We start from the raw sequence: 24,221 nt of genomic DNA on the forward strand, positions 1-24,221 counted from the left end.
CCCATCAGTGTTTTAAGATTCAGAGCATGTGAGCTGTCTCTTCTTATTGTTCTATTAGCAGGTAAGTACTCATATCTCCTTCTTATTAAGATCCCAAAACCAAAGAGGAAATCTCATCCTAGGCCACATGCAGTTAGGAAGCAGAGCCTTGCTACCTGGAATGATAAAACGTGAACTTCTACAACATCCATGACCCCACGTCATATACTTTGACGCCAGTTTTATTGTATCTCCTTAAGAATTTAATTTCATGATTAATACTGGAAGACATGGCTAATGGATAGGAATGCCTTGCAGAAAAACTTGAAAGTAAACAATAAAACTAATACAAAATGAGATGCTTAATTATGCACTTGCTGTATTTTATAAATATCTCATATCTTTTAAAATTAGTAGGGTCCTTTAATGAAAGTGAAAATATATTTTATAAAAAGGCTTCAGCTCTGCAGGTCAGTACTCAATAGCAATATAGTAAGTGACATGATATTTTGTGTTTTAAAGCAGTGGTGTAAGGCTTGCTTTTATGGCTGTTCTTTAAATATTCATAAAATGATAATTTAAAAAAAACAGTATTTGTGTCCCAATCTTCCTGCTGCCTTCACTGTGTCAATTTTTTTTCTGCAGCTGAATGTGATCCTTCTGCAGACACCTCTCTGACAGTCACTGTAATTTTGGCTTCCTCACCATTCAGGAGAGAGCTACATAAAAGAACCATCACCTTTCCCTGATGTTTAATCAGGGCTCAGCATGCCCAGGTCCTTTTATGAAAGCTCCCTGGCAGGAAATCAAAGCCCCTTTCTTCAAAAACAATAAAACATGAAACAGAGGGATCTATCTGTCAATCAAGATAGATTTCTCTTTTTACAAAAAGAAAGGTCCCTCCAAGAATAAAAAGCTTTCACACTAATTAATATCCATTAAAGTTCCAACCAGTTTAAAGGCTTGACCAAAGTCAAGAATTACCCAGCTAATTCAAATCCAGAAGGTACTTTTCTATTACGCTTGCTTATGAAATGACAAGAGAAAGTGTTTCCCCCAGAAAAGAACAGGACAGTAAATTATAATTTTCACTTCATATTTGCATGATCAACTCAACATTTTACAGGAATATGATATTGTAATCAATATTCAGAATCAAATATAAGTCTCTAGCCATTTATAGTTTACCCCAATAACATGGTGAATATTTTCAGGTCTGAAAACACAAAAGGCATACTTACTTACAAACATTTCCATCTATTATAATTCCAAATTCTGAATGGGATTCTCATATTATATATTATTCTACACGTAATAAAGATAGTTGAACTGGATGAAGGTGCTTTCCATCCTTGTATCTGAATCCGCTTGCACAATGTTTCACTTGTGTTTCTCTATCCTGTATGACTGGGAAATGCTCAAGACAAAGCTCTGTCTCTTCCATATCTCTTTAATCATTTTGACATTGGCCAATACTAGTAGTGATAAAATTACGTGCAACTGTGTGTGGTGAGGAGGAGGCCTTATGTACGTAGACATCTCAAAGGATATATTTGTTAAGTGACAAATGATAACCTTCTTGAGACAACTAAGAACCAAATTCATAGAGCACAGGACAGAAAAGAAGCCATATAAACATTAAAACGTCTTTACCATTTTTAGACTTATGATATCATTAGCTCCATCATATGTCAAAAATTTTTAAATAACTTTGCATATCTTATGAAGTCTGGCCACCTTCCTTGACTGAGAGTGGGATCAGTCTGTGGTCCAAATAAATAATTACAGAAAATCTGAACAACTTTAAAAATAATGAAACGGTTAGAAACTTAACTGAAATAATGAGCTTGGAGTTATGTCTCAAAGTCTCACCAAACAAGGATGAATTATCTTCAAAATTTATCCCCATGCTCTTTTAAACCTAGACCATTGAAGGGGACATTTCTGATGCCCCTGTGACTCAAAGTGTTCTCTAAAATAGGGAACTAAAGCTGTAAATAGCTGGACATACTGAAACAGCCCTTCAATCCTAGCACTCAAGAGGCAGAAACAGGAAAATCTCTTTGAGTTTGTGGCTAACCTACTCTATAGAGAGCTCTAAGACAGTGATGGATACACTGTGCTTCAAAAGAACCAAGAGAAGTAGCTAAATCCAGGGATGGGATCTTGCCAAGCACTGAGTAACACGAGGAGGCTACAAATAGCTCATGTCAGGAAGAAAAGAGAAAAAAACCTAGCATGGCTGGAAAATATCTGCTATGTAGCTTTGGAACTCAGACCACTATCTTCTAAATGATTTTAGATTTTATTGTTAAAATTAACAGCAAAATACATGATGATGAAGTGATTTAAATATGATTCAAAGGTAATACCTATTAAAGAGCGATTTCTTATTTAAGGAGAGTTAAAATAGATGTACAGTGATAATGTAACTGCCCAAGAGTGCTAGCTTTATTCTGTCCACACCAAGAGCCATGCCCTCCATGTGCTATACCCACAGTCTGCTTTCCTTACTCCCACTCACATCCTAAATGATGATATGACCCTAAACGACTTCCATATTTCTCTCCATAAATCATACCAGGGTCCAATAGGCTTCACGGCAATTTTCCATGCTTCTAAATGTATTCAGCATTCATTCCACAATAATTAGCACTTCTACTTAGGGATTGAGACATACAATGAAACTGCTGGCATGCAGCTTCTTTGACAGCACACCCGCCCTGAGAATATTCTCCTCAGGACTCCTATGTATCAGGCACTCTGCTTATATTGCAACGGAAGAAAATAAGAAAGTGGGTTTGCAAATATACAAACCTAATATGGTGTCATAACTATAGTGTCACTGTCTGAACCAAATGTAACCTGACAGAGAAGGATATGATATAGAGAGAGAGAAGAACTAGAGGAAGCCTTAAAGAAAGACACATTCTCTAGGTATCCTGGAGAAACAGTGTTTTTAGGAAGCTGTCAACCAGGAAAGAGAGATAAAATATGCTAACAGAACAGAGAAGAGCTAAGGATCAAGGAGGAGGTGGAGCTCAGTATAAAAAAGACTGCATACCCTGTCCTACAAGAAATTCTGTTTGGTTGAGGAAGTAAAGTAAAAAATAAAAAGTCACACAGAGAGGTGGGCAGTATGGTCAGAAGTTTGATTTCTAATGATGATCTCTAGAATTCAGACTAGTGTGATTTCACGATATCACTGGAACGTGCCATATGATACATGAGAAATTTGAAAATAATTAAATATATAAGAAATGTGAAATGCTAGGTTTGTCATAGCAAAACAAATGTAATTTATATAAACCAACAGAGGCAGGAGAAAAAGAAAATGACCATGCAACCAAGATTCATTCTACAGGTGTTTTCATCACTAGGGAAATTATTAAAAGCTGCATCACGCTACAGTGTGAACTACTCCACCTGCTAAGCTTCAGATCATTCTGCCTTCTCTCTCCATCCACGCTATCCAAAAGAACATTTTCAAGCAGGCCCTTGAGGTTTTCAATCCTTTCTGAAATAAAAATAAGGCCTTCACGTATGTTTTTAAGAATTACCATTCTTAAAATAAAGAACTTAAAGGTGAATCCCAATTGTTACTCAAAAACGAAAAATGGAAGAATGGATTCCAGTTTTTGTAAGAAAACAGTGTTAATTGTTACCTAGTCTGACCTCTTCAAAGACTGAAAATATAGAAATAACATTGACTTTACCTTGTAAAGGTAAATATAAATTTTGAGACATCAAACCTTAAACAATCATGGAATAAAATAAAAATACTATAAAAGGAAATGTTTTAAATGTAGATGTTGCCAATCACTAAGGATTCTGAATTAGCTATTAGAAAAGTAAAACAAAGATGTGTATGTATTGTACATATTATGTTACATATGACTTAATATGGGAATAAATCTCTTTTAAAATATTTCAACATGTTTTCCTAATTAAAAATATAATAAGCAACTATAGGTGTTTTATTCAAGAGTCCTCAGAACAATTAGTCTTATAGCATTCCATTTACACTCAGAAGTCAATTTAGGATAAAAGGAAAACCTTGAGAATGCAATGCTAAAGGAAATGCACTGAATTTTCACAAACTTTCACAAATATTGTCATATGTCAAGACAACTCCAGCTTATAGTCTATAATTCCAGGGAACTCAAGGCAGCAGGGCTTTGAAACAGCCAGTCAGTTCACATCCATAGTCATGAGCAGACAGAATGAATGCATTCAGAAATGCTCATTGTTCTTCTAGTTCATGATAGCTCACCCCAGGTCTTACTCCTTTTAAGCTCTTCTCTCATGGTAATGGGACCATGCACAATGGACTTCTCTTCCCATATCAATTAATTAAGACAATTCTCGTAGACATGGCTATAGCCCATTTGGTGCAGATAATCTCTCATTGGGGTTCTCTTACCAAGTAATCCTAGGTAGTACAACACTAATAGATAACCATACAGTCACTAATATATAATAAATAGAAAATACAGCGTATGCAAACAATTAAAATTATACACTAAATCTGACATCTCCATAAGAAAAACATTGGAAAACAATACTTAGATACAAAAATAATTGGCATAAATAAAAAATATGGATCCCAAATGAATATATATTTATATATGCACATGTACAGTAGTTGGGAAGAGAAAGGCCTTTCTTAGCAAGTCACAAATCTATAAGAACTAAAAAGACATTTTATGAAAGAGAAAACTCTGCAGACAAGCGAACCTGAACCAAAGCCCTATGGTATTTCCAGCAGAGATGGAGTTACTATTTTCAATCTGTACAGAAATCTATCACTAATCAGATAATAGTGTTGAGTAACTCCAAAACAAAACAGAACAATATGAGCTTGTGATGTACAACTCAAAAAATATAAAAGATAAATAACTAGATAAAGAAATAGTTAAACATAAGGGAAATGAAGTGAATTGGGTAATTCAGTGGAGATTAGTGTGCTGGTATAATTCAACCCCATTTACCTTTAATCAAAGAGGTAAGAAAACCAGTTACTGTCTGTTTCTTTATTTTAGTAGTATTGGCCCTAATTTAGCACTGAGAGATTAGGAATTAGTGTACTCAACATTCAGATCTGACATAAGGTATCTATGTGCTCAGGTCAATTTATATATACTGTGGCTACTTCTCTACATATAATAAGCTCAGAAAATTTTATAGAAGAAAATATTCTAAAAGTTTTTGTATATGAAGGTGCAGTCAGTCTATACTTTCAGGGATCATTTCTATAGTTCATTACAACGGTGTAGTCGTTGCCCGTTATACATGTATCAGTTTAATAAGACATGAGAGGAACAAATACAGAAATGAATGCAAGATTTTTAATAGAACAGATTTTCTCTTCATGCAAAGATTTAATAATTGTTATTGAAGTATATACATGACAAGGAAAGATTTTCATAAACTATGAATTAAATAAAACACATTATGAATAATGGTATCTTTTGTAAAATACCCACATTCTGATATTTAATATTAAGCACAGCACATTAAAATTTGAAAGTATACATAAAATAATATGGTTGTTAGCACTCTTGGAATTAATACAGACCCTTTAAATTTTGATTCACTTAAACCTATCTCTAAAAATTCTAAATTAAGGAAGCAACTGCTATTTGGGGAGAAAGGCTAGAAAAGTCAATGTCTATAGCAAACTGTTGTCACATACCACTAATTTTTTTTTTAAAGATACCCAGTCCTGTTTGTAAGCCTGGACAGGCTCTGATCCAGTTAGGTGGAATAAGACTGAAATGTAAGATATATGTTGAGAGAGCTGAGATTAGCTTGTCAGTCCCCAAAATGGATAAAACAAATGCTTCAGAAACAGAATCACCTTCAATGAGTATGCCCTTTGATGTTTTCAGTTGTAAGGTGTTGGGAAATAGGCAGAAATAATCTTAAGGTTGAGCTACTATAATGTACCTCATGGCAGAGCAATCAAGATAGTATCTCTCTTGCAAAAAGCCTCCTTTTCCCAAGGTATTTGCCTACCTCTAAAACTGAAGCCAGATTTCCCTTCCTTAAGGATGTACACATTTTTTTTGTTGTTGTTGTTATCTGGTAGTGTTCATTCTGCCTGGAGGCTTGCCTTTAAATGCAAATTTACTATTATTTAACTTTCATATATTACTTTGGTGGTTGTAACTGATGTGAAAGAGGAACTAGTAAATAATAAAAGCTTTAAAAGTTTCTTTCCAGAATGGAAGAGAGTCAGGGCAGACTCCTGGTCGGCAGCATCCTCCCTACTTACTGCTATCTTTGCATAACACTGCTCTCAAATTTGACCCTCAAGCACAATTCTTTATTGACATCTCTGTGTTATCTGTTGGGTCCTTTTGTGTACTAGCTCCTCAGTCTCTTGATGGTCATGGTTTTGACATCTTAATTCTCTTCAACATCTCATCACACCTTACCTCTATTCGGAAGAATGAAGTTGAAGTGTGTCAATAATCTGCAAAGTCTATACAATTTAAGATTATCTTAAGTATCTATTTTATCTATAATATAAATATACAAATTAAAAATAATGCATATTTATTTGAAACAAGATATAAATTATTTGAAGCAATATCAAATTCAATGATGATGATGAAAATATCCATCCAACATTACTTTTTTTTAAAGATTTATTTATTATTATGTCTAAGTACACTGCAGCTGCCTTCAGATGCACCAGAAGAGGGCATCAGATCTCATTTCAGATGGTTGTGAGACACCACATGGTTGCTGGGATTTGAACTCAGGACTTTTGGAAGAGCATTTAGTGTTCTTAAGAGCTGAGCAATCTCTTTAGCCCTGATACATCTTTTTTTATTAGATATTTGCTTTATTTACATTTTAAATGCTATCCCCTTTCCTCATTATCCCTCCAAAAGCCCCCTATCCCATGCCACCTTCCCCTGCTTACCAACTCTCCACCTCTACTTTCCTGACCTGGCATTCCCTTATACTGGGGCATTGATCCTTCACAGGAACAATGGCCTTTCCTCTCATTGATGTCTGAAAAGGCCATTCTCTGCTATTTATGTAACTGGAGCCATGGGTCCATCCATGTGTACTCTTTGGTTGGTGGTTTAGTCCCTGGGAGCTCTGGAGGTACTGGCTGGTACATATTATTGTTCCTCCTGTGGGGCTGCAAACTTCTTCAGGTCCTTGGGTCCTTTCTCTAGCTCCTCCATTGAGTACCCTATGCTCAGTCCATTGGTTGTCTGTGAGCCCTGGGTATTCTGAACCCTGTTCTAAGAAGGACAAATTTATCCACACTTTGATATTTCTTCTTCTTGAGCTTCATGAGGACACTGTCAATAGGACAAAATGGCAACCAACAGATCTGGAAAAGATCTTTACCAATCCTACATCTGGTAGAGGGCTAATATCCAATATAAAAAAGAACTCAAGAAGTTAGACTCCAGAGAAACAAATAACCCTATTAAATAATGGGGCACAGAGCTAAACAAAGAATTCTCAACTGAGAATACTTGAATGGCTGAGAAACACCTAAAGAAATATTCAATCCTTAACTAGTTGATTATTACACATCATATGTGTGTATTAAATTAACTATGTATCATATATTAGGAATTAAAAGTAGCATTGGACTGTGAGTTGTATCTTGGGGCTTTGGGGCTAATATTCACTTATCATCAATCCTTAATCATCAAGGAAATGCAAATCAAAACAACCCCGAGATTCTACCTTACACAAGTCAGAGTGGCTAATATCAAAAATTCAGGGGACAGCAGATGCTGGAGAGGATGCTGGTAGAATAGCAAGCTGGTAAAACCACTCTGGAAGTCAGTTTGGCAGCTCCTCAGAAAATTGGACATAGTACTACCTGAGGACCCAGCTATACCACTCCTGGGCATATACCCAGAAGATTCTCCAAGATGTAATAAGAACACGTGCTCTGCTATGCTCATAGCAGCCTTATTTATAATGCCAGAAGCTGGAAAGAACCCAGATTTCCTTCAACAGAGGAATGGATACAGAAAGTGTGTTACATTTGCACAATGGAGTACTATTCAGCTATTAAAAGCAATGAATTCATTAAATTCTTAGGCAAATACGTAGAACTACAAAGTATCATCATGAGTGAGGTAACCCAATGCCAATAACAAAAGAACACACATGGTATGCACTCGCTGATAAGTGAATATTAGCACCAAAGCTCGGAATACCCAAGATACAATTCACAGTCCAACATTACTTTTAATTCCTATATATGATACATAGTTAATTTAATACACACATATGATGTATCATGATCAACTATTTAGCATTTCCAAATAAATACTTTTGTAAGTACAGATTAATATGTAGTAATTGTACATACTTAGAAAAACACTGTGAGGTTTGAATACCCATATTCATGTATTGTGAACAAAAAAGAGTAATTAACATTTCCATCTCCTTATCATTATTTTATATTTGGAAGCTTTGTGTTCCTCTATAGTTTTCCATTAAATATTGAATGTGTCATGGTGAATCATCGCTCCTCCACTAAGCTAAACAAAACAACAGTGAATTTCTTCCGCTTGAGTCTTCATTATCAAAGTTCCTCTTCCCTCCTCCTCCCACACTTTCCAAGTTCTAGTAATCACAGTTCTATATAGACATTTAGCATCCACTCACAACATAGAATAATGTATACTTGTCTTTTCTGTCTATAATTTAGCATAGTGTCTTCCAGCTCCATCCATTTTGATGTAAATTATAGGATACTATTCTTTTCTATATATGAGCAATATTCTATTCAATATATACTACATTTTTTCACTCATTCATCCATGACTGGATCTAGGTGCAGTATCCCAGTTCTGTGAATAGTGAATTGTGAATAATGCAGCAACAAACATGGGAACAGGGGGGATCTTTCTGATTACCCTGATTTCACAACCCTTTGATAAAGACCCACATATGGAATAGCTGGATCCTGCAGTTCTATTTTGACTTTTTGAAAGAACATCTATTCTATTAGTTTCAATGTATCTGGTTTTATGTGGAGGTCCTTGATCCACTTTGAGCTGAGCTTAGAACAAGGAGATAAGAATGGATCAATTTGCATTCTTCTGCATGCTGACTTCCAAAAAAGAAAGAACACCTATAATGATCTTATAATGGCTACACTAATCCACATTCTCAACAATAATGTATAAGACTTCTTCTTTCTCTGCATCCTTGTCTTCATTGGTTATTTTTCTTTTTTGGTAACAGCTATTCTAACTGAAGTGAAGTGATATCTCTTTGTAGTTTTAATTTGCATTTTATGTTGCAAAAGACTAATAAAAACTGAGCATTTTCTTTTCATACCTGCATTGGCCTGCTGAGTACCTTCTTATAAGGAATGTCTCTACAGATCACTTGCTCAATTTTGGCTAGATTATCTGACTTTTGTTGTTGCTAGTTAGTTCTTTATATATTCTGATTGTGAATCATTTGCCAGGTCAATAATTTGAAGAAAATAAGTCTCCCCTCTTGTAAACTGTCCTTTCATTCTATTGACCTTTTTCTGCTATGCATGATTACTTACTTATGCTTTTGCTAACTATGCTTTTGTTGTCATATATTAAAAACATTTCTATACTGTTTACCATATGATTTTATTTATTAATTTCCTAATTTCTGGTCTTACACGTATGTCTTTCATCCACTTTGAGTAATGTTTTTTATGGGGTGAGTATCATTTTTCCACATTAATAACAAATACAGAGATAGGAATCATGGAAATAATCTCATAGCCACTAACAAACAGTCTAGGAATAAATTTGCCAGAGGAAATAAGAGACCTCTACATTGAAAATTACAAAGTGCTAGTGAAAGAAATTGAGGAGGACTCAAAGAAATGGAAAGGTCTCCCATAATCACAGACTAGAAACATTAGCACTGTTAAAATATCTGTGCTGCACAAAAGGATTTATAGACACCATGAAAACTCTCATGAAAATATCAAAGACAGTCCCCTCTCTCCTTTCCCACCCTATTCCTTTCTATTCTCAGGAATAGGCCAGGGCAGTACAGGGATAATCATACTGTGGGGATATATCACAGCCAGGAAACTGGGAAGGGCTGTCCACCATTGTCAGATCTAGGATGTCCCAACCAGAAGGTCTTATCTGTGGTACATGTTTAAAAGATAATTTAAAGGTCACAAAAATAATATACTTTGCAATGATTATAATCTTCATGTATCTTGTTCTGAAAGTAGAGAAATGGCAACAAGGCATACAACTGATCTTCCCATACAGTGCATATTAACAATGGTAGATATTGATTTCTACTTTGGTGGGGAAGCTTGGTCTGGAGAGAAGTCACAGGTGTTTTGGCTTTTTGTTTGTTTGTTTATTTGTTTACTTATATCTATGGTAGGAAATTGGGCTACACAACTCACCTTTTGGAAACTTCAACCGAGTGATTTGCTCAATATGTGCAATATTTCATGGAGGCGATCCTAATCATGCCACATATGACATTGTATTTCATCTGTCCCTTGAACACAGAGACCCTGGAGGTTTAGATAAACCAAGTAGAGTCCTACATGTACTTAGAATGCTTTGCCCTAGTTGGGGATTAGTAGGCCCTCACACCCATTGGTCAAACACACACTCTACTAAGAGTTATACTAGCAGAGTCTTTGCTTTTCCAAGTTCAGACTTTCCAAGCAGGAAAGAAGTCATTGATGGTATAGCTAAGCTGTTATCTCAGTCTTCGGGTGTGAGACATTCTGCAGGAGGATAGCTTAATTACTCAGGCCCTTCCACTTTTCAGTTGGAGATGTGGCTGCTACTCTAGTGCCAGCATGCACAGACAGCACATCAACCACTGGAGACAGATCACACAGCAAGCTAGCACACAAACACCACTGCCATCATACAGTCCTTGACCACAGGCGACACAGTAAATAGCCAGCAGGTTCTCCTTTTAATAAGGTTGAATGATCCCAACATTTCTAAAGCAGAGGACCAGTCTCAGGAAAGCAAGCATGCCTATCACAACTTGCATGTCTAGGTATTGATTTTGTCAAAGATAGTGTAAGAAAGGGGTTTGTCCATAGAAGAGGGTGAATGGGGGAAAGGAGTGTGGGAATGGCAGATTTCAGTAAAATATGCTGTGGAGATATTATGGCTTTAGATAATGATTTAGAAAACCTAAATATGAAAGAGAATAGAAAGGAATAGGACTTGCCAAGTCTTCCCTTTGATGAACCCCTCTGTTACAGACAATGTCCTCCATGCTCTGTTTTCCAATGAAAGTGGACAACAGCTATCCTGGGACTGTGTGGTGACTGTAATTTCACGTCTCTCACTACTCTTTTTACATTATATACATTCAAAAGAAAGAGAGAAAATATGTATGATAATCATTTCCATTTACCTTTTACTTCTAGCAGGTAAATGTAGGTAACAGAGCAGGTTGATCTGTTCTTTGATATGCAAAAGGCTCCCCTTTGGTCTACATTCAAACTGAAGAGGTAAATTGAAATCTAATGAAGTCACTGTATGTAGTTATGAATATTAATGCATACATACTGCTTGGATTGGTTATATAATTACTGCATACCGGTTTATTTTGTTTTCTGGTTTTGTTGTTTCATTTTTCAGAATGCATGAATTTCAGTGACTTTGTCATTAAAAAAAATAAATATAAGAAGTAAAACTTTAAAAGATTATATTGAAAATTTAAAAAAATACAAAGCCTAAAGTTTCCCCAACATTTTTCAATGAGGACAGGGCAGTATAGGTTTTGAATAACTTATCCAGCCTTATGCTTGTGCCTCCTGTGCACAAAGCCCACTCAGTCTGCAGTGGAACCTAGGGGCTCTAGCCAGCTGTCGTGTTCCACTGTGTGGCTACCCTTTCAGCCTGTTAATTCTCTTGCCCTAACTCCTTCATAGAAGAAAGACCAGTAAAACTGTGATTGACTGCAAAGCATCTGTATGCTCTTAAAAAGAGGTTATTTGTAAATATAAACGTACCAAACAAACCAATCATGTAGTTCACAAAAACCTATAATACAAAACATTCAGAAATAGCCAAATCTTTCTCAAGGTAAAAGAACAAATCCAGAGCCATCATTATATACATTAAAGGGCAGCAGTAACTACACCAGCATGATACTGACAGAAGAGAACCAGCATATTGACCAGTGGAAAAGGAGTAGAGATAAATCTATACATTTATAGTGAAGGAACCCTGAATAGAAGTACTATAAGCTTGGTAACAAGGAAGAACAACCTCTTTAATAAATGTTGATGAAACAACTGGATATAACCATGCAAAAGACTAACCTTGATGCCTGTGTCTTACCCTGTACTAAAAGCCACGCTTCTCTTAACCTTGCGGCACAACATATTTCCTAGAAAGTGCTCTGCACTTGAAGTTTTGGACTAAGTTCTTTCCAGATAATTCAGTTCCTCAACTGATTCCAACAGTGATGTAACCAATGCTTCTTTGATGAAGAATGAGTTGAGTATTTTTTCCATTCAGTGCCCCCTCAAAACAACAATTGAAATAGGAAGACTTTGTAGTACAGTTGGACCTAAGCAGAGTGTGTGTGTCTCAGTAATCATGTAATAATAGTTAATGGGGTGAAATAAAGCAGAGAGACACTGGGTTGCTGAGGACCCCATGCATTCCAAGCTTCTAGGATGGGCAAAGTACAATGACTGCATGCACTGATCATGGTCAGTGACATGCCACTGCAGAAAAAGACATCTAAGAGTCATGGACAAGGTAAATGAAACTATTTGCAGCAGGTAAAAACACAAAGGAGAATTAATAGAACTTTACTAGTAACATGAAAAGATACCACTCTCTCAGTGGCTCCTGTTCGCATAAAGTGCCTGCCTATACATTTTAAATAATTTCCTAATAAAATCAAAGAGAAGAGGGACATACCGATCTTAGAAGGTCTGTTGTGATTAAGGTGGGGACTTTGATGCGACATCATTCCCTTGCTAAGAAAAGCATGGGTAAGACCATTCATGAGCAGAAAAATCCAGAAAATAGCACTAACAAGAGGGAATGTCTTATATGCCTTTGACATACAATCCAGAGTTGCTGATAGGGTTCCTGACACGAGGAATTCAAAATAACCTCAAAAAAGTCTATTAGGCTTTCCTCTGCCTTTAGGACAGACGGGAAACCCAACTGAGTAATGGCAGCAGGAAAACTGAAACAAGCAGGAAAGGATGAATGGCCACAGTCCTCCACATCAACCATTGGAAAGCTGTACACCATAACCTAATTATCAAGAACTATTCTAAATACAGCAAATGTAAAGGCAGATGTAACCAGATGGCAAAAGACACAGATATTACAGTACAAAGCTCTCTTTCAACACCAACCAATAGTGTCCTTTGAACTCAGTATCCACCACTCTGAAACTCTTACCTAAAACCTATTTTTAAAAAATATGCTCATCTGCTAAACATTTGTTATGGAAACACACTATCATCCCTAAAACATAAGAATTGCAATCTACAAGTCCCAATGCTCTCAGCTTCATCCTTGCCAAGATAAAGCTTGAAGGGGGCTCTGGGAAAAGATGCTTTTAAAAATGCATGAAGCTACTTCTGTAAAATCCTAGTTAAAATGCACTTGGTTGATGGTAAGCCTATGCACAGGGAACAGGGACACCACTTCAAGTAAGTGATCGTGTCACTTGTCCATGTCATTCTCCCCTCTAAAACAGTTGTGCCTGTTGCCTTCATAATCAACGGATTTACCTAAAATCTATCCTCAAGATAATTAATACAAATGAATCTCTTATTTTGAAGGGCATGCGAGTATTTTCTTTTGTTATTCTCCTAACTATCCATCTAACCATTCAGCTTATTCATATGACACAGGGAAATAGATCTTCCAACAGCTCTATTGTTTAGAAGACACAAGAAGTGGTTGTGGAGAAAAGGCAGATAAAACATGCTACTTGATAGCTATAATCAGATGAGAAGGTTATTATGCACCATGAGATGTGTAAACTGTTTAGGGAGATCAGGGGAAGGAGATATGAATTACAAATGAGGGTCTTGAAGTAGAAAACTCTTAATGCAAAGTGGATCTGAATTGGTTCTTGAAGAAGTTAAATGATTTAAGTGTACTTAATAATTTAATTTCAATCTAACCTGGCAAAAATTAGACAACATATTATCAAACTTCTCCATTAACCAGGATATGTTTACAATCTGTGGATGGTTATTTATACTTTTAGCCATTATATTATATAATTAGGAAAGCAGTATGAACTAAAATTATAAATTTTAGAATAGGCCAGAATTGTGCCAAAGTCTTAGATTCCATCAGCAAACACCAGCATGGCCCAGCCTTCATTTTTGTATTACATTTCAAATTCCAACATCCATTGAATGAAGATGTCCATAGTCTCTACTTTGAGGCTTTTTAATGAAAATTGAATTTGAAAAATGTACCAGAACATTGAATACCATGAGACAACACTACTCAGCAAAAATTAGTAATTGATACAATTCTCCAGTTGCTCAAGTAAGGAGATTCTCAAGAATGGTATGCCTAAATAAAAATCAAAGCATCTAACTAACATTACCTGCCTCATACCAATATATTTGCTCATAACAATTTTTTTTTCTGAAACTGACACCTAAATCGCACCCTGTCTGCTTTGTGGAAGTACCTTGATTTTGTTCATCTACTCCTGGAGTCAGTAGTTGGAAGTCGTAGGGTGACTTCCAACTCTATGTAAGGTTACTTAGAGCCCAACTATGCTAATGCTTATATTCCACCCAGCCTGATATTTTAAGTTGAATGGCCTCAAAGCTCTGCCTCTAATGTGAAAACTCATATCCAGTCATTTGTATGACACAGAGATATTTTAAGCTTGCTTTGAATCCAATTTCAACCTGTATGGTCACATAGCTGAAACGTGGAAAATGGCAAAAATGTTAGATGTCCACCCCATATTTATTGAGAAAACAAATAACCCTTTCTAGTATGGGACAAACTAGCAAAGAATAAAGAAGACTTCTATATCCATGGCTGCTAGGACAGAAGGCAAGAGAGCGCTTCACATAAACTCCAAATCTAAATTAAAGCTAGAAAGAATACTGAAAACTCAGAAAATATAAAATATTCTAATCGTAGTTGTACATCAATTACATGTTGAAATGGTATTTTGGTATCTATAGATAGATGATAGATAGATAGATAGATAGATAGATAGATAGATAGATAGATAGATAAAGTGGCTGACTCTTTGGCTGGCTTTTGGAATACTTTTCCTCCTACTGGATTGCTTGTCCAACATTAATACAGGGAAACATGCCTAGTTTTACTGCAACTTAATATGGTTGCTATCCATAGGAGGCCTGTCGTTTTCTGAATAGAAGAAGGAGTGTATGGGTTGGGGACAGGAAGGAGGTGGGGGAGGGAATGGGAGGAGAGAAGAAAACAAAAAACTACATCAAGGAAAAGAATTATCAAGAGGCTTTCCTGTGTCATCAGAAAGACTGAAGCTACATTCTCTCTCACTGGGAAGATTCCCAGGAGCTCCCAGGAAGTACTGGATAACTCCAGGTTCCTTAAGTGTTGATCCCAGCAGGAAATTGACTTGCAATTGTCTTTTGACAATTCATGGAGTGATCAATAAACACTCCCAATAATGCAGAACAGGTGTACATTGCAGGGGAGCTAGAAAGAAAGAAAGGAAGGTAAGAAAAAAGGAAGAAAGGAAGGAAGGAAGGAAGGAAGGAAGGAAGGAAGGAAGGAAGGAAGGAAGGAAGGAAGGAAGGAAGGAGGGAGGGAGGGAGGGAGGGAAGGAGGAAAGGATGGAAGAAGGAAAAACGGAAGGTAGGAGAGAAAAACACAAACAAATCCCCAGCTGAACAAAGGAGATAGCTGGATGTATAATTTGATGTTTTGGTTTTATGGTGGAAATCTATAACTAGGACTTGTATGAAAGTAGGTTGAATGTCATCAAGAAACTTTAAAAGCAAAACCTATTATAATTATGCAATGCACCTACATGAGTCCTTTGTACATCCTGGAAGAAAGCCAAAACTTTTGTCAGTTTATAGAACCTAGACTCTCTGAGCCAGAAGCAGCCATGACAGAGATGTCCAATATTCAAGCCCATTTAGTCGACAATGGTCACTAAGCATTGAAGGGTTCAAAAGCAAACAGCCCAAGTCTAATTAATACTCATCACATGAAAAGACCTTTCTATGGAAAAGTTGGCAACATAGATCCCAGTGTTGCCACAAAAATCACAAACTTTATTAGCTAATTTTCAAACGGTATAGTCCATTAATGAGGATGATACTGTTTTAATAAAATATAAATTACTCCAGTGTAAGACACTTGCCCACAGCGCTTCAAAAAAACAAAGCTGAGACTGTCACAGGATGCAACAATAAAGAGTCATAATGAAATTCAGGTGTGGGTGTTTGTGTTCAGAGTTTACTTTCATACTTAGTTTGAATCATAAGATAACCTACAAATTGCTTAAGGGAGGCACCATTTCCCTCGGTCTGTTACCTAGTGAATAACCAAAGAGTCAAATTCAAGTCTCTAGAAGGCAATCTGCATGCTTTAGAATAATATCTGTATCCACTCTAAGGATTCCTTATTTGAAGTAATTTTATTATTAAAACTCCTGATGGAACACAAGGTTATGATCTGTGGGAATGGAAATGTTAAACAGAAATGTAAAGCTGAATGAAAACGAGTGCAAAAAACAATTTAAACCATAATGTCAGGCATTTAAAAATGTTTCACTATAAAACTAATATATGTCAGTATTGAAAATATAAATATAAAAAGATGGTTATAGTCACTTATTCATAAATCAGAAAAATATCATTAATATGTCAGTAACTACTGAAATTAATGTACGGGTTACATTTGATAGCTAACATGTAACATTAGCAGCCAGTGCCTATAGCGACCATCATGGAGAGTCTACATAATTTACTGCCATCAGAATAGCCACAAATGCTCTGCGTGGGTGCTATGTGTTTAATGGAATCATCAAATCTAACCTATTTTGAGCCTCCTTTCTTAAAAGTGATAATACAGTTTAATACAGTTTTCATACATCTTTTAAAGTATACATCTATTGAATTTGAATTGGTGTAAGTGTTCTTGTCCTACAGGAGCAAAGAGAGAGTGTCACAGAATGTTGATGGCTAGTCATACATTCTACATGGATTTGCTGACCATCTCTACTTTAGATGCTGGGAAGAAGCAACCAAGCAAGACTAGGTGTAAAAGAGCAAGAAAATCCCCAGCTCTGACCTTAAGATCGTAAATACTAGGACTTTAATAGCATTTGTCTTTGCATGAGGGCACCAATCAATGGCACACCTCAGCTCATTATTCCAAAGATGGGGGGAAAGAAAATTGCAAAAGAAAGAAAATTCTTCTGCCTGTTATTTGAAGCTCCCTTACAGCCTCTGCTAAATAACCTTTCTAAAGAAAGCCCTTGGTTACTCCATCAATGTACCCTGAATAAGTTCAACCATAAAACTGATTGAAGATAGTGTCGAGTTCGACATTGCTTTCCACATATTATCTGACCTTCCTCCCCACAGCTCTTTCTGGTAGCAAGTATAATCATCTCCACTTTAAAGATTTGGAAATTAAGTCTTGGAGACATTAATTAGCTTGCCTGAGTTTACACACCAGATTAATCCGACTCCATTGCCAGCCTCTTAGTACCTCATTCAGCTGTCTTTAGAATATTGACCAGGGGTGGACAGACACAATTTATCAAATTAAATCAGCACAGCTGGACAAAGGGGGCCCTGGAAATCTGGTTCTTACCAACCTATCTTCCTTTAACTTCAACACTGTGGTTCTTACATATGCAGGGAAACGTCAGCTCTCTGTCTAAAAGACACCCTAGCTCCTGACTTCAGCTTCTCTAGCAAATGATCTTCCCCACTCTGCCTAAAAAGAGAACTCAACCTCTTCTTCAAAAGGGATTTCCCTATACATCACCTATAGAATATACTTTTCTGCTTAGACCTGTCATTCATAACATATAAACAAATGAAACCATTTTACAGGGATCAGTAGGAATAACATTCCATGTTCAAAACGACACATGGCCCTCTGAGTCTGGCTAAGAAAAACAAGATTTCTGGAAAGCAGGACCTCACAGATATTAATAGCTAATGTGTTTCTTAGTAAATACAATTTTGAATTGTTTTTCTTTCTGCTTACTTTTACTTTATAATCTTTAGTAACTAAAATTTGTTCCCACTATAGTACAAAGTACATTAACTAAGCTTAATGCCAATTCTACTGTAAGGCGTCATGATCTCTTATAACAAGAAAATGTTTGTTACTTGGGTAAATGTCCTTATTAGGTTCTTTCAAAGTACTTAGGTTACTTAGGTTACTTTCCAAAGTAATTCAGATTTGTGCATTATAAAACTGGAGGGATTTTTGTTGTTTTTATGGGGGGTTTGTTTGGTTTGGTGAATAGGAAAGGACAGTTTCATCAAGAAGTAAACTTAGAATAAACTGAACATAAAGCAATGTCTCCCTTGATAGTCTCATTGAACAAGCCATGACGAGTCACAGTAGGACAAGTGTAAGCTGCCTCGATTGAGAAACAGAGTACAAGATTGTAAACCAGAAGTTCCTTGGGTCCTCTCCCAGATCTGCATTTCCTATGTAACAGAAAGCACCCTTTGGCCAAGAGCTGGTGGAAAAGGAAAACACTCCAGGGACTGGTGATGCAGGAAGAAAGGGAGTGTGGGACAGAGGCAGCTGCTGGCAGCCTGCTGTGATTCTGCTATGGAATGCTTCACTCTATACTTGTGTTTTAGCTGAAAATGTCATGTGCTGTTTGCTCAAAAGTAAATGAATTCTCCTGTTGGCTAATTGACACAATTAGCAGTAATTTGGCCAAATGCCAAAATACCTTCTACTGCTTCTCTGATAAAGACACAGTAATAAGAGTCACAGATGAAGCACTTGGCATGAACCAAATTGACGGGACAGACGTGACTATCACAATATTGGTAACTAAATAAAAGTACTTTTTCTGGAAATAATATGCGCTGACACAAATGTTGATACATTCGAAGGATCAGCTCCACTGCCTGACTTAGTTTTATTTGAAAGTTTTAGGAAAAAGTGCAAGTTTACAAAGCTTATCACAGTAACTCTTTCTTAGTCATTCCCTTGTGCACGGCGGTCACATATGTGGTATCCACGTCTAGTAAGAGCAACACCTCTACACTCCCAAACAGCTGCAACAGGATTTTTATTTCCACTGGAGAGAACAAAAATTCTTGGCACTAAGATATGAAGGTATATACCTAATCTTTTTTTTTTTAATATGGAACACTTCAGGAATTTGTGTGTCATCCTGTGCAGAGGCCATGCTAATCTTCTCAATATCGTTCCAATTTTAGTGTATGTGCTGCCGAAGCAAGCACGTATATGCCTAAGCTTGTTGTTATCCCGTGTATGACTGATATCCCATTGAGGCCTGTATGTTCTGAAGGGAAACAGGAGAAGGAGATCGGGGACAGTTGTGGGGGCCTGGAAGAAGAGGACGGATTTAGAAAATATAATTAGGATGTAATATATGAGAGAAGAAGAAAAAAATTAAGTAAAACCATACAGAGCAGTGCTCTACACTTTTACCTAGTCATCACTTACAGATGTTTATTTTCTTTATTACTTAACAGTAATCTGATTTCCTGAGGTATGTTTTCATTGAATATCGAGAAATACTTGAGACTTTAGTCTTCAAGAGCAATACTGTTATCACTGGTAAAATAAACAGGATATTTTTGCTTTTCTCTGAACATCTTCCCACCTTGGGAGCCTTGTCTTTGCTCACTGTTGGAAGCTAATGCTGGAGTCAAGGAGCCCAGTATTTTACCTGCTGTCTAGTGGGAAAAGAAGAAGCATAGTTTATGAAGCAGCGAGCAGTCAATCATTCTCAGATTATCACTTGCCACCACCACCAAATGTCCCCCTGCAGGATCCCAGTGTATATTTTGACCTTAAAAATGTTAATTGAAAAAAGCTCTGTAGGAGGAAAAATAAATGATTCATTCACTCGCTAGCTAGGGGGTTAGATATTTTTAGAAATATCATAATAAGCGATTCCTAGTACACAAAGGTGCAAAGGTCATTCATTCAACATGGGTTTTAAAGTAAAGGAAAAGAGACCCAACTTCAGATCCATAAACAATGTCACAGCATACATGCAGCATTTCACTTCAAAAATTACAACACACCAAAACCAAACCTGAGAAGAAGAGAAAGGCAAGAGAAAGGAGAATCTAGACTTCCCAGTCTGTCTGAGAGTCAGTGGAGTAATACCACAATCAAAGAAGGGAAAATGATTGTGAATTCGCATGTTTAAAAGTGTGTGTGTGCGTGTGTGTGATATAGATATAGATATAGATATAGATATAGATATAGATAAGATATAGATATAGATAAATAATGGGTACAGATAGGTAGGTAGGTAGATATTCTTTACCATGTTTATTTTATCCTACTTGGGGGACAAGTTGAGGACCATATATTTAAATATTATTTCTAAGAACATAATTTATAATTATGGATTCCATGTACCTTCCTAGAGTTATAAATTACCAAACCCAGACACTATTATAAATGTCAACAAGGGCTTGCTGACAGTAGCCTGATATAGCTATTTCCAGAGAAGCCCTGTCAATGACAAATACAGAGGTGGATGCTCCCAGCCAACCATTGAACAGAGCACAAGGTCCCCAATGGAGGAGCTAGATAAAGGACCCAATGCACTGAAGGGGTTGGTTTACAGCCCATAGGTAGAACAACAATATGAAACAACCAGTACCCCCAGAGCTCCCAAGGACTAAACTACCAACCAAAGAGCATACATGGAAGGACTCATGGCTCCAGCCACATGGGTAGCAGAGGATGACCTGGTTGTGCATCAATGAGAGGAAAGGCTCTTGGACTTAAGAAGGCCCATTGCCCCAGTATAGGAGAATGCCAGGTCAGGGAAGCAGGAGTGGGTGGGTTAGTGAGCAGGGGGAAAGGGATAGGACATGGGGTTTTCATAAGGGAAATAAGGAGAGAGTTAACATTTAAAGTGAAGAGGGAGACCAAGGCAGAGAAACTAATGTAATTAAAATATAATCTCAGTAAGGGAAAGGGATAGGACATGGGGTTTTCATAAGGGAAATAAGGAGAGAGGTAACATTTGAAGTGTAAATAAAGAAATAACTAATAAAAATATGTAAAAATATAAAAGAAATAGCTACCCAGGCTCTACACAGTTACAACTAACTTTGTCTTCTTTCACTTCTCAAGGAGTGCTTAAGACACTGCCAACAGGCCGATCTTCCTTACAGTGTAGCAGCTCACATGCCAAGAAACACTCACAAGTTTGCAGCCAAGTTGAGATCAATGAACAATAAGCATTTCTGTTACAACCTACTGTACGTTCTTCAAGATAGAACAATGGTTGGTATGTTAATAGTGAGTACTTCAGATGTCTAAGCCCCCATCAAATTAAAGGCAGCTTCTGCATTCTAAAGCCTGTACTACCCACAACAATTAAATCATTAACTTAAAGTACATTTATCTGTGGTTACAAAACAAACAATTGGAATGTGCTATGGTTATGCTGGTTTAGTAAAGTGACACTTGTACTTTTTTCCTCTAAGATCTATGATTTCACTAACCCTTGATAGTTTGACTAGGTTTCCAGTAGTCATCATGATTTCCATCTTGTTGATGGCAGGGTTTGGGCAAGGTATTCTTAAATCTGATTTGAGAACTTTCGGTTACTGCCAAGATTGGCGTACCACTACTAGATGCGTGAGTATATGTGTATATGTACATATATGCATGTAATGGCAATCACTTAAAATATAAGAGGGCATGAATTTAAAAGATAGAAGCAAAGATATATGGGGAGGGTTTGGAGGGAGACCAAGGCAGAGAAACTAATGTAATTAAAATATAATCTCAGTAATAAAATATCAGATGTAAGACAGGTGACAACTGTCATCTAGAAAACTCTTCAAATGATGCCACAAATCCCACTATAACCCACAATAACAGTACCTTAAAATGAAAAAGTGTCAAAGTCAGAATTCACATTCCAGCTCTGGTGTCACTAGTGTACCTCCATGAGCACAACTTATGGTAAACACACAATCAAACCCTTGTTCAGCGCTTACGCCTCTCGAACCTGCCTGTTCCATTGGAACCTTTGCCATGAACGACCCTTCCATCAGTGCATATCAACGCAGAGTCCTCATACAGACTCCTCAGCCCTATCCTGATCCATGTGAAAGCATTTTTTACCAAGTCCAGCATGATAGCCACTCATTCTTTGTTCCCATTCCTGCTCCCAAATCAACACTGCCCCTTCTAAAGAGCTCCCAAACCATTCTCATCTTTCATATTCAGACTTCTTGCTGTAACCCATCCCCTGAGCTAGTTCCTGCTCTCCCCATCTTTTTCTCACTCATGCATCTCGATGCAAGCCAAGTCCTTCTGTTTCTAAATTAATATCCACTGCCTAGTCAAGTCCTAAGCATATACTCTCCCTCTTGTACGGAACACTTTTGTTGAAAATATTTTCCAGGCTTCCAGGAAACTTTCTCAAATTGTACATTCTTAGAAGAGGCCTTTTGCCAACTGTCCAAGTTAACACACTACTCCAAGCAATATCAGTTGGATAAAGCAGTAATAAAATGAAAACTGTGACTTAGCCTGAGGTGGAGCATAAGGAGAATGAACATTTGGCTACATGTGGCAGGAAAGAAACACTTGTTTGAAACTTAAATGTTGTTTTCCAATGAAAATGACAATTATAATAACAATAGGACTAGTAGGCCATACTCAATGAAGAAGAAAACAGTAGCCTTGGGTTTTCACAATAACCTCTTGTGGGTGAGCTATTGGAATACTCACATAATTCTTCCAACAACTTTAAAATACGGGTTCAATATAAACTCTTATTTACATATTACTGATTGGGTAGGTAAAACACAGGATACCTAAGAGAAAGTGCTGTTTCAAGACAAATCAAGCTGATCAAGAAGGCCTGAAGGCCTGAACAAACCTGATATAGTCCTCAAATTATAAAATTATAAACTATGAAAATATTAAAAGTCTTCATCCTCTACTAAATGAAAAAAAATGACTAAAAAGGTTTAAACTTTCAGAAAGGTAAATACCAATTATGAAATCAAAAATAATTACAGTGTAGAACAAAGCAGAACCCGTACAATCGAGGAATCTAGCCATAAATAAAATAAAGATACTTGTTTAACTTTTTACTGGGTATTTGAGAATTTGACATCATGTGACCCAATCTGCCTGTTTTCTCTTACTCACCCTTTGCCCTTGCAACCTCCCCTCAAAAAGAAAAAAAAAAATCACCTGGTTTTGGAAGCTGCAATATGTTACAGTGTATCTCACAGCATAACCTTTGTCCACACTTCTTTGTTTGCAAATGTTCATTGTAATAACTCATTGGTCTGTCTAGAGGTCTCTGGCTTCTGCTACACTCATAATACTAAAAGTTCACTGGGAGTCCTCTCTGGAGATATTGTTGCTGCTCTGTGTCATGTTAATGCAGTTTGGGACCTGTAGGACCCGCCCCATCCCAGAAGTTCATAGATGGAGTAGATGTTGGGGTGGGCCAACTAAAAGCCCTGGACTAGGACCTGGGAGGGATCTGAGCTAGCTCTCCCACACTCACCAGCACAGTCCCTGGTAGGTCATTCAATCTTGCATCCAACAATGGGGCAGAGCCAGCTCTCCAGCCCTCATGGCCTGAGGCCTGATCACCCATGAATGCCCCAACAAAGGGCAATTCTGTATGCTGGCCAGGTAAGGTACAGGGACTACTTTGCCAAGTGTTACAGCGTGTGAGGGACAGGGCCACCTCTCACACTCTTATGACCCTGGGGTCAGCTCTTCCACCTGACATAGGTGGCTAGGGACAGGGGATGGTTGGGAGGTGGGTCAGTCTCTCCCTTGTCCATGCTGTCCACACTGCAGACAAGTTCTGAGGCCAGCTCTCCCAAGACCATAGACTCACCCTGCCTCACACACCCTTGCCACCAGGGTCAGTTCTACTGTGCTACCCAAACAAGATGCAAGACCCACTGTCCTGGATGCTACAGCCAGTGGTGAGAAGATAGTTTTAAGAGACATGAGGTAAAACATTAAACTTTTGCAGATGGCAACAACTTCTTACCAGAA

At 37.2% G+C, this 24,221-nt stretch overlaps 1 protein-coding gene and 1 non-coding gene across 8 annotated transcripts in view; both read right to left on the bottom strand.

The window, feature by feature from the left end:
- The window catches only part of Nrg3 (neuregulin 3), a 1,124,474-nt gene that overhangs the window by 1,073,250 nt on the left and 27,003 nt on the right, over window positions 1-24,221 (bottom strand). The gene's annotated exons all lie outside the window — the stretch shown is intronic.
- Window positions 19,321-19,426, bottom strand: LOC127691821 (U6 spliceosomal RNA). Its single transcript, XR_007979393.1, has one exon. It is a non-coding gene; the product is annotated as a U6 spliceosomal RNA (small nuclear RNA).

This window comes from Apodemus sylvaticus, chromosome 8 (assembly GCF_947179515.1).
Source record: "Apodemus sylvaticus chromosome 8, mApoSyl1.1, whole genome shotgun sequence".
In the NCBI taxonomy this organism is placed as follows: Eukaryota; Metazoa; Chordata; class Mammalia; order Rodentia; family Muridae; genus Apodemus; species Apodemus sylvaticus.